General features: G+C 33.9%; 2 long non-coding RNA genes across 2 annotated transcripts; both read right to left on the bottom strand.

The window, feature by feature from the left end:
• Positions 1-11,569: 11,569 nt before the first annotated feature.
• LOC142223345 (uncharacterized) lies at positions 11,570-13,035 on the bottom strand. The gene is made up of 3 exons (XR_012718693.1): positions 12,574-13,035; positions 12,145-12,508; positions 11,570-12,080 (listed from the first exon to the last, which is right to left on the bottom strand). It is a non-coding gene; the product is annotated as an uncharacterized LOC142223345 (long non-coding RNA).
• A 686-nt stretch (positions 13,036-13,721) lies between these two features.
• LOC142223344 (uncharacterized) lies at positions 13,722-14,735 on the bottom strand. The gene is made up of 3 exons (XR_012718692.1): positions 14,615-14,735; positions 14,159-14,495; positions 13,722-14,093 (listed from the first exon to the last, which is right to left on the bottom strand). It is a non-coding gene; the product is annotated as an uncharacterized LOC142223344 (long non-coding RNA).
• Positions 14,736-15,058: the final 323 nt, after the last annotated feature.

The raw sequence follows: 15,058 nt of genomic DNA, 5'->3' as shown, positions 1-15,058 counted from the left end.
TATACCGCAACCACCAACTACAACAAGAAGACAGCCACGACAACCCACATCACAACATGCTCACACCAACAGCAAAATTAAGAAGAGACGCTCCAACCAACGTCCCAAGCGTAACCAACACATTCTGGCCGAAGCTATAAAGTCCATTGCAACCGTGCTTTGCAAATCGAATTTTGCATAAGTGCAAGGCCGGGGGCATGGACAAACTTCATAGTTTGCCAAACATTTTTATGAATTTTTATAACTTGTATATCCTGAATTGTTATGAATTTGAATTGTATTATAATGAATTTGATTATATTGTAATTATCGAGTTTTATGAATTTCTCTATTTTGAATTGCTATTACTAAAAAGTCGCTGAATTGATATCGATAACGCCTATTGTGAATAGTAGCTTCATAAAATTTAGTACAATAAGCTATCCATTCCTTAAAATCCTTACTTTCTTTCACTTCTTCTCTAACTACCCGACGGTAAGCATTGTATTTCTCCTCTGCTGATCTCTCTTCTCTACCTTTTCCCCTATATTATATTTATAAATAAATATTGTTAATTGTACATTGAAGTTGATTTGTTGAAAGAGAAAGTGGAAAACATTCAAGTCATTACTTCGGAGGTCAATTCTTTGAAAAAACAACTTCGTGAAGTCAAGCTTAAACTACTGGATCAGGATAATTCAGTAGTATCTTCCGGATTACGTGTCACTGGCATACCCCAAATGGAAGGTGAAAACTTGGAAGTTACTTTCGGTAACCTTTGCCAGAAAATCGGGATTAACCCACCTCCAATACAAACCACATATAGACTGAAGCAAATTCGAAACCGCCAAAAGACATATAAAATAGATGATGTCATTATAGTCAAATTGAAATCGGCATATGATCGAAATTACGTTCTGAAGATCATATCGAATTACAAACGTGAACAAAAAAGACTAAGATACTGTTAGGATGTGTCTACCGTCCAAACTGTAGAATTGACATTCAACCACTGACAAGTCTTCTTGAACAAGTTAGTATTTCGTACAATGACATAATAATAGCAGGCGATTTTAATAGCAACTTACTAGGGCAAACAAACATTCTCGGTAATATGGAGGCAATAAACCTAACACCAGTGAATAAAACCATACCCACTCATTATTCATCATTGGTCAATACCCTAATTGACATCTTCTTTGTTAACAACTTGAGCGATGTACTGAAATATGAACAATTGTGTGGTTCGGCATTTTCTAAACATGATATAATATTTCTGGCCTATAACTGGCAAATCTCAAGAAATTCTGGGTGTCATGATACATTTACCTATAGAGATTTTAAGCATATAAATCTAAGTGACCTGGAACATGACTTATATACGATAGACTGGGATTCCATCACAACACTGGATGGAAAACTTGATTTACTAACCACCAATGTCAAATTTCTGTATGATAAGCATATCAAAGTTAAACGTAAACTAAATAAAAGTGACTCGAAGCCTTGGTTTAATAGAGATATCAAATCGCTAATCACACATCGTGAGTTAGCTTACAGACTGTGGAAGCGATATAAAACCCCCTCTTATTATGAGGCATTCAAATCTGCTCGACGTGCTGTAACAAATAAAATACGCCAAGAAAAACTAGCGTACTATGAAAACAAATTTGGTAATGCCATCAGTAGCAAACAAAAATGGAAAGAGATTCGGAAAATCGGCCTACTAAAACACGAAGAGCATGCAGTAAATGTCGACCTAAACGATCTTAACTTGAAATTTGTCAGTACACCAATAACTATCGTGAATCGAGAAGTACCCTTGGAGCATAGCACCATGCCCGAGCCTGAATTCGGTCTTGCTTTCAACCTCGTAACGCAATCAGAGGTCTATAAAGCTGTAATGTCAGTGACTTCAAATGCCGTTGGATATGATGACATTCATCCAAAATTTGTTAGAATTATCCTGCCACATATTCTGTTGTACATTACACATGTTTTCAATACTGCTATAATGACCAGCAGTTTTCCTTCTAGTTGGAAAATCGCAAAAATACTCCCAATACCAAAGGGTAATGGAGAGTTTCGCCCTATAGCTATACTGCCCTACCTATCTAAAGTCTTCGAGAGGATTATTCACAACCAGCTTCAGAGCTATGTTACTGCAAATAATTTACTAACTTCGCGACAATCTGGTTTTAGACCAAATCACAGCTGCATTACTGCACTCACTGATGTGGTAGAGACAATTCGAGCTGGGCTTGACAACAATGAAATTGGTTTCCTAATTTTGCTTGATCACTCCAAGGCATTTGATAGTGTTTGCCACACAATACTTACTGAAAAACTGAGACGAAATGTTGGCCTCACTGAAACGGCAACACGTTTACTGATATCATATCTGTCACAACGATCGCAATACACAACGGATGGAACTAACAACTCTTTACTCCTTCCACTGCCAAGGGGGGTACCGCAAGGATCAATCCTTGGACCCCTCCTCTATTCAATATACTCGAATGATCTACCTGACCAAATTAAGCATAATCATATTCAAATGTACGCTGATGACGTACAGCTTTACTCCTCATGCAAACTGAATTCCATTGCGACTTGTGTATCGAATCTTAACGCAGACCTGCAACGAATACTGAATTGGGCCTCAAAGAACTGTTTAATACTTAACCCTAATAAGTCGAAGGCAATTCTAATCCGAAACAGAAATGTTGACATAGGAGATAACGTCAACATTTACTTAGGATCCACACAAATTGAAATTGTGGATAAAGCAAAGAATCTTGGGGTAATTTTTAATAAGAATCTTACCTGGTCTGACCATATTTCTTCAACCTGTGGAAAAGTATATTCAATGCTTAGAAATCTGTGGACTACCCAACATTTCACACCACTGAATATTAGAATACAGTTAGTAAAAAGCTACATATTACCAACCTTACTGTATGCTTCTGAAGTATTCGCTGATATAAATACAACTGACAAAAGAAAACTTCAAACTACTTTTAACAATACAGTACGATATGCTTTTGGTTTGAGACGATTTGACAGAGTCTCACAATACTCATTACTGATACTGAAGTAGCCATTGGAAAGATACTTAATTTGCAAATCATTAGTATTGTTACATAAAATAATTCACACCAGTAAACCTTCATATCTATATGCCAACCTGATGTTCGCCCGATCATCAAGAGGAAAAAACATTATACAAATCGCACACCGTCGTCACTCATCAGAAAGACATTTTTTTATTAGTACGATCCGTCTCTGGAATCAACTCCCTAATGAGCTGCAGCTAATAACTAATACACAACGGTTCAAGAGGAATATTCTGGAATATTATTCAATCATGTGAAATATTTTAATATTGGGGACGCTAAATTTTTCTTTTTTTTTTCACACTAATACATTTTAGAATATTGTTATGTATACTTATATGTTATTTTAATTAAATTTAATTTAATACATATTAATAACAATACTGTAATAATCTAACCATGTTGCTCCAGTACTATAATTTATAAGATGTAATCTTGTTGTACTGGAAATACCATTCAATAAATGAAATGAAATGAAAACTGAAACCTCCACTTGTTATTTTTTGTTCCTTTTCCGGTTGGGTTTCACTCCATCAAACGCTTTGTTTATTATTTCTCATTACTTTGAGAAATAATAAACCCAAGCACACACACACACAACCTTATACAGTCCACTCATCTCATACAGGGGATTTCATCTACCACATTGATTCTCCACTGTCATCTGTCACAATCCCCCCACACACCTGTGCAATATTATTACATTTTTCTGATATAAATCAATATTTTAGATTAATTGGCGGCTAAATTTGAGTCGAGATGAGTCGACATATTCGGTGGCGGCGTCGACTGCTAAAAACGGGTCGGCGACGGCTAAAATCGGCGGCGCGACTCGGCGGATTCATTCTCTGATAGTGACTATCAGAGAATGAAGCCGCCGAGTCGCGCCGCCGATTTCAGTCGCCGCCGACCATTTTTTGCCAGTCGACGCCGCCGCCGAATATGTCGACTCATCTCGACTCAAATTTAGCCGCCAATTAATCAAAAATATCGATTTAAATCAGAAAAATTTATATATGATTGTCGTATTTTTTCCAAAATTTTGAATACAACCAAACATATTTAAGCTGCTATAATAATTTAGCAAAAATTTAGCTCAGAAAATTTGAACGAAAAGTAAATTTGTTTGTAAGATAGGTTGTACAACTAATCTCATTACCATTCGATTAACATCAAATTGATTTTATAATGTTTAATTGTCCGCCGCCGAGTGAACAAATTTATATCGGCTCAGTCGTCAAGCCGCCGCCGCCGAAGGCAAAAATTTAGTGTCCGCCGCCGCCGACAAAAATGGGTCGGCTTCATTCTCTGGTGACTATCGGAATGGTTATGAGATTTGTTGTACAACCAATCTTGCAATCAAATTTAAATATCACTCATAGCTTTTGAGCAAGATGTTTGCGAAATTATTATAGAAACCTAATATTGAATAATTGTTTAAAATTTTGGCAGAAAATACATCAATTATTAATACATTTTTTTTTTTGTTTTTATTATATATTTTTGATTATTTGGGGACTAAAATCAGCGGCACGACTCGGCGGCTTCATTATCTGGTCCACACAGTGGTGAACTTCTGTCTTATCACCAGAGAATGAAGCCGACACATTTTTGTCGGCGGCGGCTGACACTAGATTTTTGCCTCCGGCGGCGGCGGCTTGTCGGCTAAGCCGATATAAATTTGTCCATTCTGTGGCTGACAATTATCCATTATAAAATCAATTTTAAGTTATTCGAATGGGTTTGAGATTAGTTGTACAACCAATCTAACAATCAAATTTACAATACATTTAAATTTTCTGAGCTAATTTTTTGCAAATATATTATAGCAGCGTGAAATTGATTGATTGTGGAAGGTTCAAAATTTTGGATAAAATACGACAATTAGTAATACATTTTTCTGATTTAAATCGATATGTTTGATTAAATGGCGGCTAAATTTTAGTCACGGTGAGTCGACATATTCGGCGGCGCGACTCGGCGGCTTCATTTTCCTGCTTATCACTGAGTGCTGCCCGATTCTATGCAGTGCGTCTTACAGTATATAAGTTTTGCCGGACGGAATGTCTGTGTTACAGTGTGTCCAATCGATACGACAATTCGTAGATGACTAAATAATCGGTAAATGTGTTATCGATCCCATACACATGCAGCAGTATCGATTATGCCTTTGGACTTACCTTATAATGTGGCAAATATGTGGGATATGTTCGACATTCCGTCCGGAATAATTGATAGTCTGTAAAGCGCATTACCCTCAACAGTAAAATTCAACACATTAGTGTTATCCACAAATTGAAATGCATCGCTACTAGGGCTGTCATTCGGGATCGATTTTTATAAATCCCTGGATTCGGGATTTAAAAATATAGAATCCCGGGATTTTTTCGTGATCCGGAAATTGTCGGAATTCTTTAAATATATCGCCAAAAAATTATTGTACATTAAACCAATTAGGTCTAATTCAATTTTTTAACAAAAAAAAGAGCATACGAGTAAATTAAAAAGCAATTTCAAATTGCTATGATACTTAACGAAAACTTACTCCAACTAAACAATGTGAAAAAAAGAAAAATAAAAAATTAATTAAAAAGCAATTTCATATCGTTATCTTACCAAACAAAACATTTTAAGGATTTTGATTATATTAGGTATACTTTCTTACACTTGTGTTAATCCTTTCGTGCTTCGTCGTTATAAGTAACTTCTTAAAAATATTAAGGCATCCTAATTTTTATCAAATAAGGGTGGGTACTATGTTTGTTGACACGAAAAAAATTCACATAACCATTCTTTCGCGTTGAAAAATGAGAATGTTGACAATAGTTTTCGAAGGAAGAAAACAGCCATTTTGAAATGTTCCGCGTTTATTTCTCCGAAATTTAATTGGCAACATCGCCAAACGTTACAAAATTATTACAAATGCATACGCAGTAGCTGATTCGATTGTTTGCACACACGCATTCATGATAATTGTTTTGAAAAGTTTGTTTTTTGATCGACAATTTTTTCGATTGGTATGTTGCAATCGTAAAACATTTTTTATTTGTTTTTTACATTGTTTTCGCCATATAGGAATAGAATAAATTTACATATAATGAACATATTTTTAATATTTAGGACTAATGCAACTCCAAAAAAAGTTTAAAAAATTGGTCATAGTCGAGTTCGGGACAGAGAATGAAGCGGACCCATTTTTGTCGGCGGCGGCTGACACTAAATTTTTGTCTCCGGCGATGGCGGCTAAGCCGATATAAATTTTTCCATTCAGCGGCGCTCAATTATACATTATAAAATAAATTTGAAGTTATTCGAATGGTAATGAGATTAGTTGTACAATCAATCTTACACCCAAATTTACATTTAGTTAAAATTTTCTGAGCTAAATTTTTGCAAAACTGTTATAGCAGTTTAAAATTCATTGATTGTAGGTGGAAGGTTCAAAATTTTGACAAAAATACGACAATTATTAATAAATTTTTCTGATTTAAATCGGTATTTTTGATTAATTGGCGGCTAAATTTGAGTCGAGATGAGTCGAAATATTCGGCGGCGACATCGATTTGCAAAAAGTTGTCGGCAGCGACGGAAATCAGCGGCGCGACTCGGCGGCTTCATTCTCTGGTCCGGGAGCGAGCATCCTGGCTTGGCAAAGAACCATATATAAAGTGCACATGCACGATATCCAAGAGATTGTGATCAACCAATTACCGTACCATTCCGTGACAACATAACGCTTCTGGACAACCTTGTAAGAATGGTGGATGATGAAGGCTTCCACTGGCAAAAATTTTTAAGACGGTAGAAAATTGTAAATCGATAGAATTGACGTTGACACGCCACCAAAAATTATTTTCTCTTTGAACGCCTCTTTCGTCAGCCGAAATCGTCCATTGAACCTTTCTAACAGTGCACACCATTTCAAACTCATGTACTTATACCAATAACAATGTGCACTTTTATTCCTTATTTGTCGCCGAATTATTTTATATTCATCTCATCCTCCAATTAGGAAGGAATCCGGAGGAATGCAAAAAGAGATATGGGTCCATATGATATAATGCAATACAATTTACTTTGAAATCTTCAAAAACATGTGTTTTTCTACATTCTATTTTGTGCCGCTAACTTAATTTTGTCATTTCATTTTGTTCTGCTTCGTTTTTTGCTGTTGGCAATGCTAGAGAAATTGCATCAAATTTCGATCGAATGCCGCGATCCAAACTTTTAATCGTATCGACAATTTTTTCGATACGATTATGAATTCGATATCGAATGCCGTGATTAGCCCCCTGGTCCCTACCGCCCACAAGTGGGCGATACGGACTTTTTGGTGGACGGTAGGATTTTCCTAAGTATATTATATATTTTAAATATCTTATAGCTATTAGTTTTATTTAAAAGACAACGTGCTGTAAATGTAGAAGCTTAGTGAACTTAAGGCTGACATGAAAAAACGATTTGAAGACTTTTTGAACTTAAAGGTGTACCAATTGATGAAAAATCCATTTACAGCTAATGCTAAGGAAGCTGATACAAAGTATCCAGAAGAACTATTAGAAATAAAATATGATGAAGATTGTAAAGTTTCGAAAATGGCGGATGTGAAAAGTTGTGGCAATATAACAAAATACCTCTTTTACATCCAAATATGTGGAGAGAGCTATTTAAATTATTAATACCTTTTCCTACCTCTTATTTAGTCGAAACAGGATATAGTGCTGTCAAACAAATTATGAACAAAAAAAAACGCCTTAATATTTTTGAAAGAGGAGACCTTCGCTTGTTTTTGACGAAAATAGAACCAGATATTAAATATTTAATTTTGCCTCAGGGATCCCATTAAATACTCAATATTTCACTATACTTAATTAAAATTACATAATAAAATGTAAAAACCTAGTAAATAAAAAGAGTTTATTAATAATCAACACCGTGGATTAGGTGAGTGGTAAGTAAACAAAAGGTTGACTACCCCTGAAGTACACCAAGATATATGCACAATTAATAACGAAGAAAAATTCATAAGCCTTCATCCCGACTTGGTTAATTCACTTGATTCACTTGAAATGATCCACTTATAGGCCCTATTGTACCATACATTTTAAAAGTGAATATAACAAAAGTTGGACTGAAAAAGAAATTGAGCTATTGCCCAATGTGTACATGACCATAAATAAAATTCAAAAGATTATACTCCAACTATTGAAAAATCACGTTGTGACATACCAGTTGCATCACTAGTCCATTGCATTGGAGGACAATTGAAAGTTCAAATTACACCCAATGAGAACAGCGTGAATTTAGAAAATCTAGTTTGCTTCCAGGGCATCAAGGCATATTAAAGAGGTAAAGTCATGCAATCAGGTGACTAATATCGACATTCATCTTGTCAAAGGCTTTGTTTACGTTTAGTAGGTTTGTTTACATTCTTTGTGTACATAAATATTACAATACAACAACACTACACATACACAAAATGTCAACTTAAGTGACCTGCCATTTTAGTTTGACTTTCTAAATATCATGGGGTGCACACACGTTTGCTCGTGACTTTACCTTTAATTAATATGCCTTGCCAGGGCATACAAATTATAGTAAATATGTTGGCTTAAAAAAACGGGTTGGCTAGATTTTAATAAGAAAAATGATCATATTTCGCCTAAAGGTAAGTACTATGTTCGCTTTTCGCGTTGAAATTTTCGTGGTTACTTTATTAAAACAGTTCAATAGAAAGCAGATTAATTAACTCAATTGATGCGATGTTTCTTGTTTCTCTAGATTTCGACAATACTTTACAGGAATAAGTTTGTTTTCATTTATAATTTTTATTATGTACGGAAAAGTAATCGCACGAATGCTTTTTATTTTATGTTGCACGAATTCCATTTCGCATGAACTCATTGTTCAATGGGATCCCGAAAAATCCCGTGATTTAAACTAAAACTCCCGGGATTCGGGATTTAAACTAAAACTCCCGGGATGGGATTTATCCCGAGTGACAGCCCTAATAAACTCAATAATTTCGCAAATTTTCGATGCGAGTCACATTAAAAAATAACATCCGTTGTAAATACTTTTCAACCAAAATCAACCACTTCAAATTGAAAGTCAAAGTCAAAATTCTATGAATTCTTCATTTTCGTCAATATAAAATATATAATAATACACTACACTGGTAGAAAAAATGCCGTACGTGGCCATTGCCGTTTGGTATTAATTGATTGGTTCACGTTAGCTTCTAATTTTGATACCACTTTCTATCAAATCATTTACATCCGGTATTATTATGGTATTAACTATCACATACCCGTAGCATATGATATGTCGCCGTTGCTAAAAACTAAGTTGTCGCCTTAGTAGTTTACTTTGTTCACATGAAGTAAATAGACTCATTAATTGCAATATTTCTTGGAAAACATGATGACTGAAAAAACTAAATTTGTGGATATAGCGAAGTATTCGTAAGTATAAAATGTTTTAGTATTATTAGTGTTTGTCTCTAACGAAATGATGCTTGATGTCAATATGTTTTGCTCTTTTACTTTCAAGGTTATTGGCCATCCCAATGCATCCTTTATTGTCTTCAAAAATCTTTACAGGATAATCACAGATTTCCTTCAAATCTTCCATTATACCTCGTATCCATAGTGCTTCAGTGGTAGCTAAGCTTAATGCTATATATTCTGCTTCCGAGGAAGAAGTTGCCACTGTTTGTTGCTTCTTACTGCACCATGATACCGTGCAGCCATACACTTTAAACAAAAATCCGCTTACAGATTTTCTGTCTGACAAATCTGTTGCCCAGTCAGCATCTGCATATCCAATTATCGGTTCTTCGGACGTTTTGTTAAAATTCAGTTTCATGCCCATTGTTCCTTTCAAATGACGTAGAACACGTTTAAGGTGTTGCCAGTGGACCTCGCTAGGATTATCTTGAAAACGGCCTAAGTAACCCACATGGTAACATATGTCAGGTCTGGAACATAGCATGATATACATTAAACTCCCCAATAGTTGACGATAAGGTAAATTTGGATTATTTTTAGAATCATTTCTATTCAATTGTAAGCCTTTCTCCATTGGGGATTTTACTGGATTGCATTCAACCATTCCAAATTTATTCAAAATTTTGGAAATACTTGCTTCTTGTGATATACTTAGGTTTCCATCACATAAGTCCGATCCCATACCAAGAAAATGCTTCAATGGGCCGCAGTCTGACATTTCGAAATTTTTAGAAAGTTGCTTCTTCAAGTCCATTATTACATTTTGATTATTGCCAACTACTAATACATCGTCAACGTATATTATAAGAATAATAACGTTCGTTTTCTTGTTATCGATCTTAAAGTAAAGGCAATAATCGTGTCTAGATCTTGAAAACCCCAAAGATAGCAGAAATAGGTTGAACTTTTCATTCCAGCATTTGGGAGCTTGCTTTAGCCCATACAAAGATTTTACTAGTTTGCATGCAAGTCCCGGATCACTTTTGACACCCTCTGGAATTTCTATGTAAATGTCTTCCTTCAAATCTCCATACAAAAAGGCGGTTTTAACATCAAGTTGATGAAAGTAATAGCCATGATGAATCCCAATAGCTAAAGCAATTCTGACTGTTGTTAGTTTTGCAACTGGGGCAAAAGTTTCCAGATAGTCAATGCCATGTTTCTGAAGGAATCCTTTTGCTACTAACCTTGCTTTGTATTTTGTTGGATTGCCGTTTCTGTCTTCTTTGATCTTGAACACCCATCTTGTTTTTAAAAGCCTTTGCCCATCAGGTTTTTTAACGAAATCCCAAACATGGTTCTTTTTCATAGAATGGAGTTCATCATCAATAGCGTGCAACCAATTTTCAGTGTCGTCTCTGTTGAAGATTTCTTGAAAATTTTCTGGAACACTATTTTGTACGACATTTGCCTCATGTCCGGTAATAAAATCTATGAATCTTGTTGGCAGTCGACGGATTCTTCCGCTATTATTCCTTTGTATATTTGGGTTATCTTCGTCTTCTGATAAGTGTTCACTGTCTTCTTCATCAGATAGGGGACTATTTGGGCTGGGTTCAACTTGAGGGGTTTTGTTTTCAGGTTCTTCTTCTTCGGCATCCAGAGCATCACTATTGTCTTCCCCCTATTCCGGACGACAGCCCAATAAACACAAACGTTTGAAAAATACTAAAATTCAATCATTTTTCAAACATTTTTTCAAAGGATTAGGGTAATATCAAGTTGAGAAATTGTTGAGAAAATCGCGTTCTCAACAAAAAACAGACATTACCCTCAACAGTAAAATTCAACACAATAGCAATAATTTTTCAATTGTAATCCTCAAATTGAAATGCATCGCTACTCAATAATTTCTCAAACAGTTTTCAATGTGATAAAAATAAAAGATTAGCATTGTTGCGAATACTTTCAAACCACAATTTGTATGAAAGTCAATCCTAGTTCTAACTGAAAGTCAATACTAAATTTCTAGAGATTTTGTAAATTTTATTATTTTTTTCGTTAACAAATATAATAATCTTAAAAATAACATTAATAATATATAAAAATAATAATATAATACCAATCAAAATGTAATTATCTTATTAAACGTATTAATAAATAAAACTATGAATACAACTTTAAATATCTTAAACATTTTTACATGTATAATTCCATTTCCTCCATAATGTTGGTGTCAAATAACTATTAATTAATATCCTGGCAATTTGAAATAATTACTATCGAGGAACTTGCTGGCTTGTGTGTTAGAATAGATTCCAGCAAGAGGAAATCACATAATATCAAACTGATGACGGGATGTAAATTGATGTAATGCACATTTTCATCCAGAAGTTCTTGATATAGGAATTGTTGCACTTTGTTTTAATTGGTTGCACCTTGTAGGTTTTCTGAAAACTTTTCTTTGTTGTTCCCTTCATCGGTTTTTCATCGGCCAACATCTTCCAAGAATATACCATCCAATGATTTTAGTTTTCTGCAAAACAATCGAGTTTTGTGATTTCCATTATGTTTTCATTTCACTTTTTATTTTGACTTACCAATTTGTATTTCTTCCAACTGACCACGTACCTTGTGTTTTCCTCAAGAACGTTGGTGTTACAAAATTGTTGTTATTAAAATACTGGCAATTTTCAGGAACTTGATGACTAGATAATTGGAATAAATTTCCAGCAATTTCAATTCACAAAATAACAAATTAAACCGATGATGTGATGTAGATTAAACTATCGATGTGATGTGAATTATCATCCAGTAGTTGTTGATATGGAAAAGAATAAATACCAAGTTTTTTTGGTTGCACTTTGATTTATGGAAACTTTCTCTTCTCGATAAGCCACTATCATTTTTCATCGGCCAGTCTCTTAATGTGTCCAAGAATCAGCATCCAAATATTTTAGTTGTCTGCAAAGAGATTTGATTTTAGTGACTTCCTTAAAGTTTTCATTTCGTGTTTTAGTTTTACTTACCAATTATTATAAGCAATTTCAATTGATTATTAAAAAATTTCCACATTTTTGTATTTCTTCCACGAACTTTGTTGTCCAAAGTAGTATTGAAAACCATGTGGTTTTTTCGTTGCATTTCAGGGTAGTGTTTTGTCAAAGTTTTCTCCAATTATCTTCAACACATTTTCAAAGTTTTTGTCAACATTTTGCCAAATTGGTTGTAATTCGCAAAAAATTTGAAGATGTATTGAAGATGAGCTGTTTCAAGTCAAGTTGAATTTATGTTGAAAATGATATTTACCCTCAAGGCCGGTATGCACCTCTAGCGAAAAATTTCATTCCCATAAGAAATGCATTGCTATTTATGCTAACGAAATTTTCGGTAGCGTTCAATTTCGTAAGCTGGTACGCACCTCTAATGAAAATAACAGGGTTGTCAAAAGCATATTTTGGCAGCAAACATTTAATTTATTACAATCATTGTGTGCGTACATGTTTTAAAAGGTCTGTAAATAATAAACAATTTATTTGAGGAATATTTGGAACATATATTAACAATTTTTAAAAGCGATTAGCTGGTTCAAAATTTGTTGTACACAGCCCTGTTTTTTTGTTGTAGACTTAAATAAATTTTTGCTACCGAAATTTCGCTAGAGGTGCATACCGGCCTTCAAACTGAAAAGGTGTTGCATTTGAAAAACCCCAATAAACACAAACGCGTGAAAAATGCTAAATTTCAACAATTTTTCAAAGGATTAGGGTAATATTCAAGTTGAGAAATTGTTGAGAAAATCGCGTTCTCAACAAAAAACAGACATTACCCTCAACAGTGAAATTCAACACATTAGCAATAATATCTCAAGTGTTATCCTCAAATTGAAATGCATCGCTACTCAATAATTTGTCAAACAATTTTCGATGCGAGTCAAATTCAAAATTAACATCGTTGCAAATACTTTTCAACCTAAATTTGTATGAATGATATACTCACTTCAAATTGAAAGTCAAAGCCAAAATTCTATGCATTTTGTATAACTTATTCATTTTCATCAAAATAAAATATATAATAATACACTACATAATACACTACAATACCAATTGATAAATAAAAATCTTATTAAACATATCAACATTTACAAAAAAAAAAAAAAACAAACAAACAACAAAACTTTAAATATCTTAAACATTATTAGTAAACACTTTTGCATTGATAATTCGACTTCCTTCCTTTTGGTGTCATAAAACAGCATTAAAATATATTAACATGCGGGCAATTTGAAATTTGGACCGCGTGTTAGAATTGATTTCCAGCAGAATGAATTAACAAAATATCCATTCTAAACTGATAATAGCATATGAATTAATGTGATGCACTTTTTCATCCAGAAGTTGTTGATTTCAACAATTTGTTGTTTTTAACAATTTTAATTGGTTGCACTTGTAATGTTTCTGGAAACTTTTTCTTGTCGATAAGCCACTCATTTTTCATTGGTCAGCTTCTTAATGTTTGCAAGAATGTAGCATCCAAAGATTTTAGTTTTCTGCAAAGAGATTTAAATTTAGTGACTTCTCTAAAGTGTTGATTTAATTTTTCATATTGACGTACCAATTATTATAAACTATTTGAAGCAGTTCCAGTTAATTGTCCACCATTTTTTCATCGGTCAGCTTTTTAATGTTTTCAAGAACGTAGAATCCATCATTTTAGTTTTCGGCAAAGAGATATACATTTAGTGACTTCCTTAAAGTTTTATTTCATTTTTTATTTTCACTTACCTATTTTTATAAACTATTTGGTTATTTGTCTAAAATTTTCCATTTTTTAATTTCTTGCAATTGACCACGAACTTCGTTGCACAAATAAGTATTGAAAACCACATGGTTTTTTTCGTTGCATTTTAGGGTAGTGTTTTATCAAAGTTTTCTCATATTATCTTCAACACCTTTTCAAAGATTTCGTCAACATTTTGGCAAATTGGAAGTAATTCGCAAACAATTTGAAGATGTATTGAAGATGAGCTATTTCAAGTCAAGTTTAATTTATGTTGAAAATTATATTTACCCTCAAACTGAAAAGTTGTTGCATTTGAAAAACGCTCATCCTGTGTTTATTGGGACGCTCATTCTGTGTTTATTGGGAGTGCTCGTGTCGAACATATCCGATATATTGCGCATATTATAAGTTAAGTCCGAAGGCATAATCGATACTGCTGCATGTTTATGGGATCGATAACATATTTACCGATTATTTAGTCATCGCCGACATGTCGTATCGATCCGACAAACTGTAAGAGTCTTTACAAACACCGACATTCCGTCCGGAATAACTGATAGTCTGTACAGCGCCTGAGGCATGCAGAGCCTGTGATGGGACATAAAATTCAAAGAATAATTTTGCATGAAAAAAGTGGTGAAGTGTATGTACTATGTATTTTATAAATGTATTAAAGGAAAAGTCATTGTTACGTGTGTTTTATTGAACTAATATGTATTATAACAATAAATA

The sequence above is a fragment of the Haematobia irritans genome, chromosome 2 (genome assembly GCF_050003625.1).
Source record: "Haematobia irritans isolate KBUSLIRL chromosome 2, ASM5000362v1, whole genome shotgun sequence".
Classification (NCBI taxonomy): domain Eukaryota; kingdom Metazoa; phylum Arthropoda; class Insecta; order Diptera; family Muscidae; genus Haematobia; species Haematobia irritans.
The sequence above is the reverse complement of the archived record's forward strand: the minus strand, read 5'-3'. Positions and strand labels throughout refer to the sequence as shown.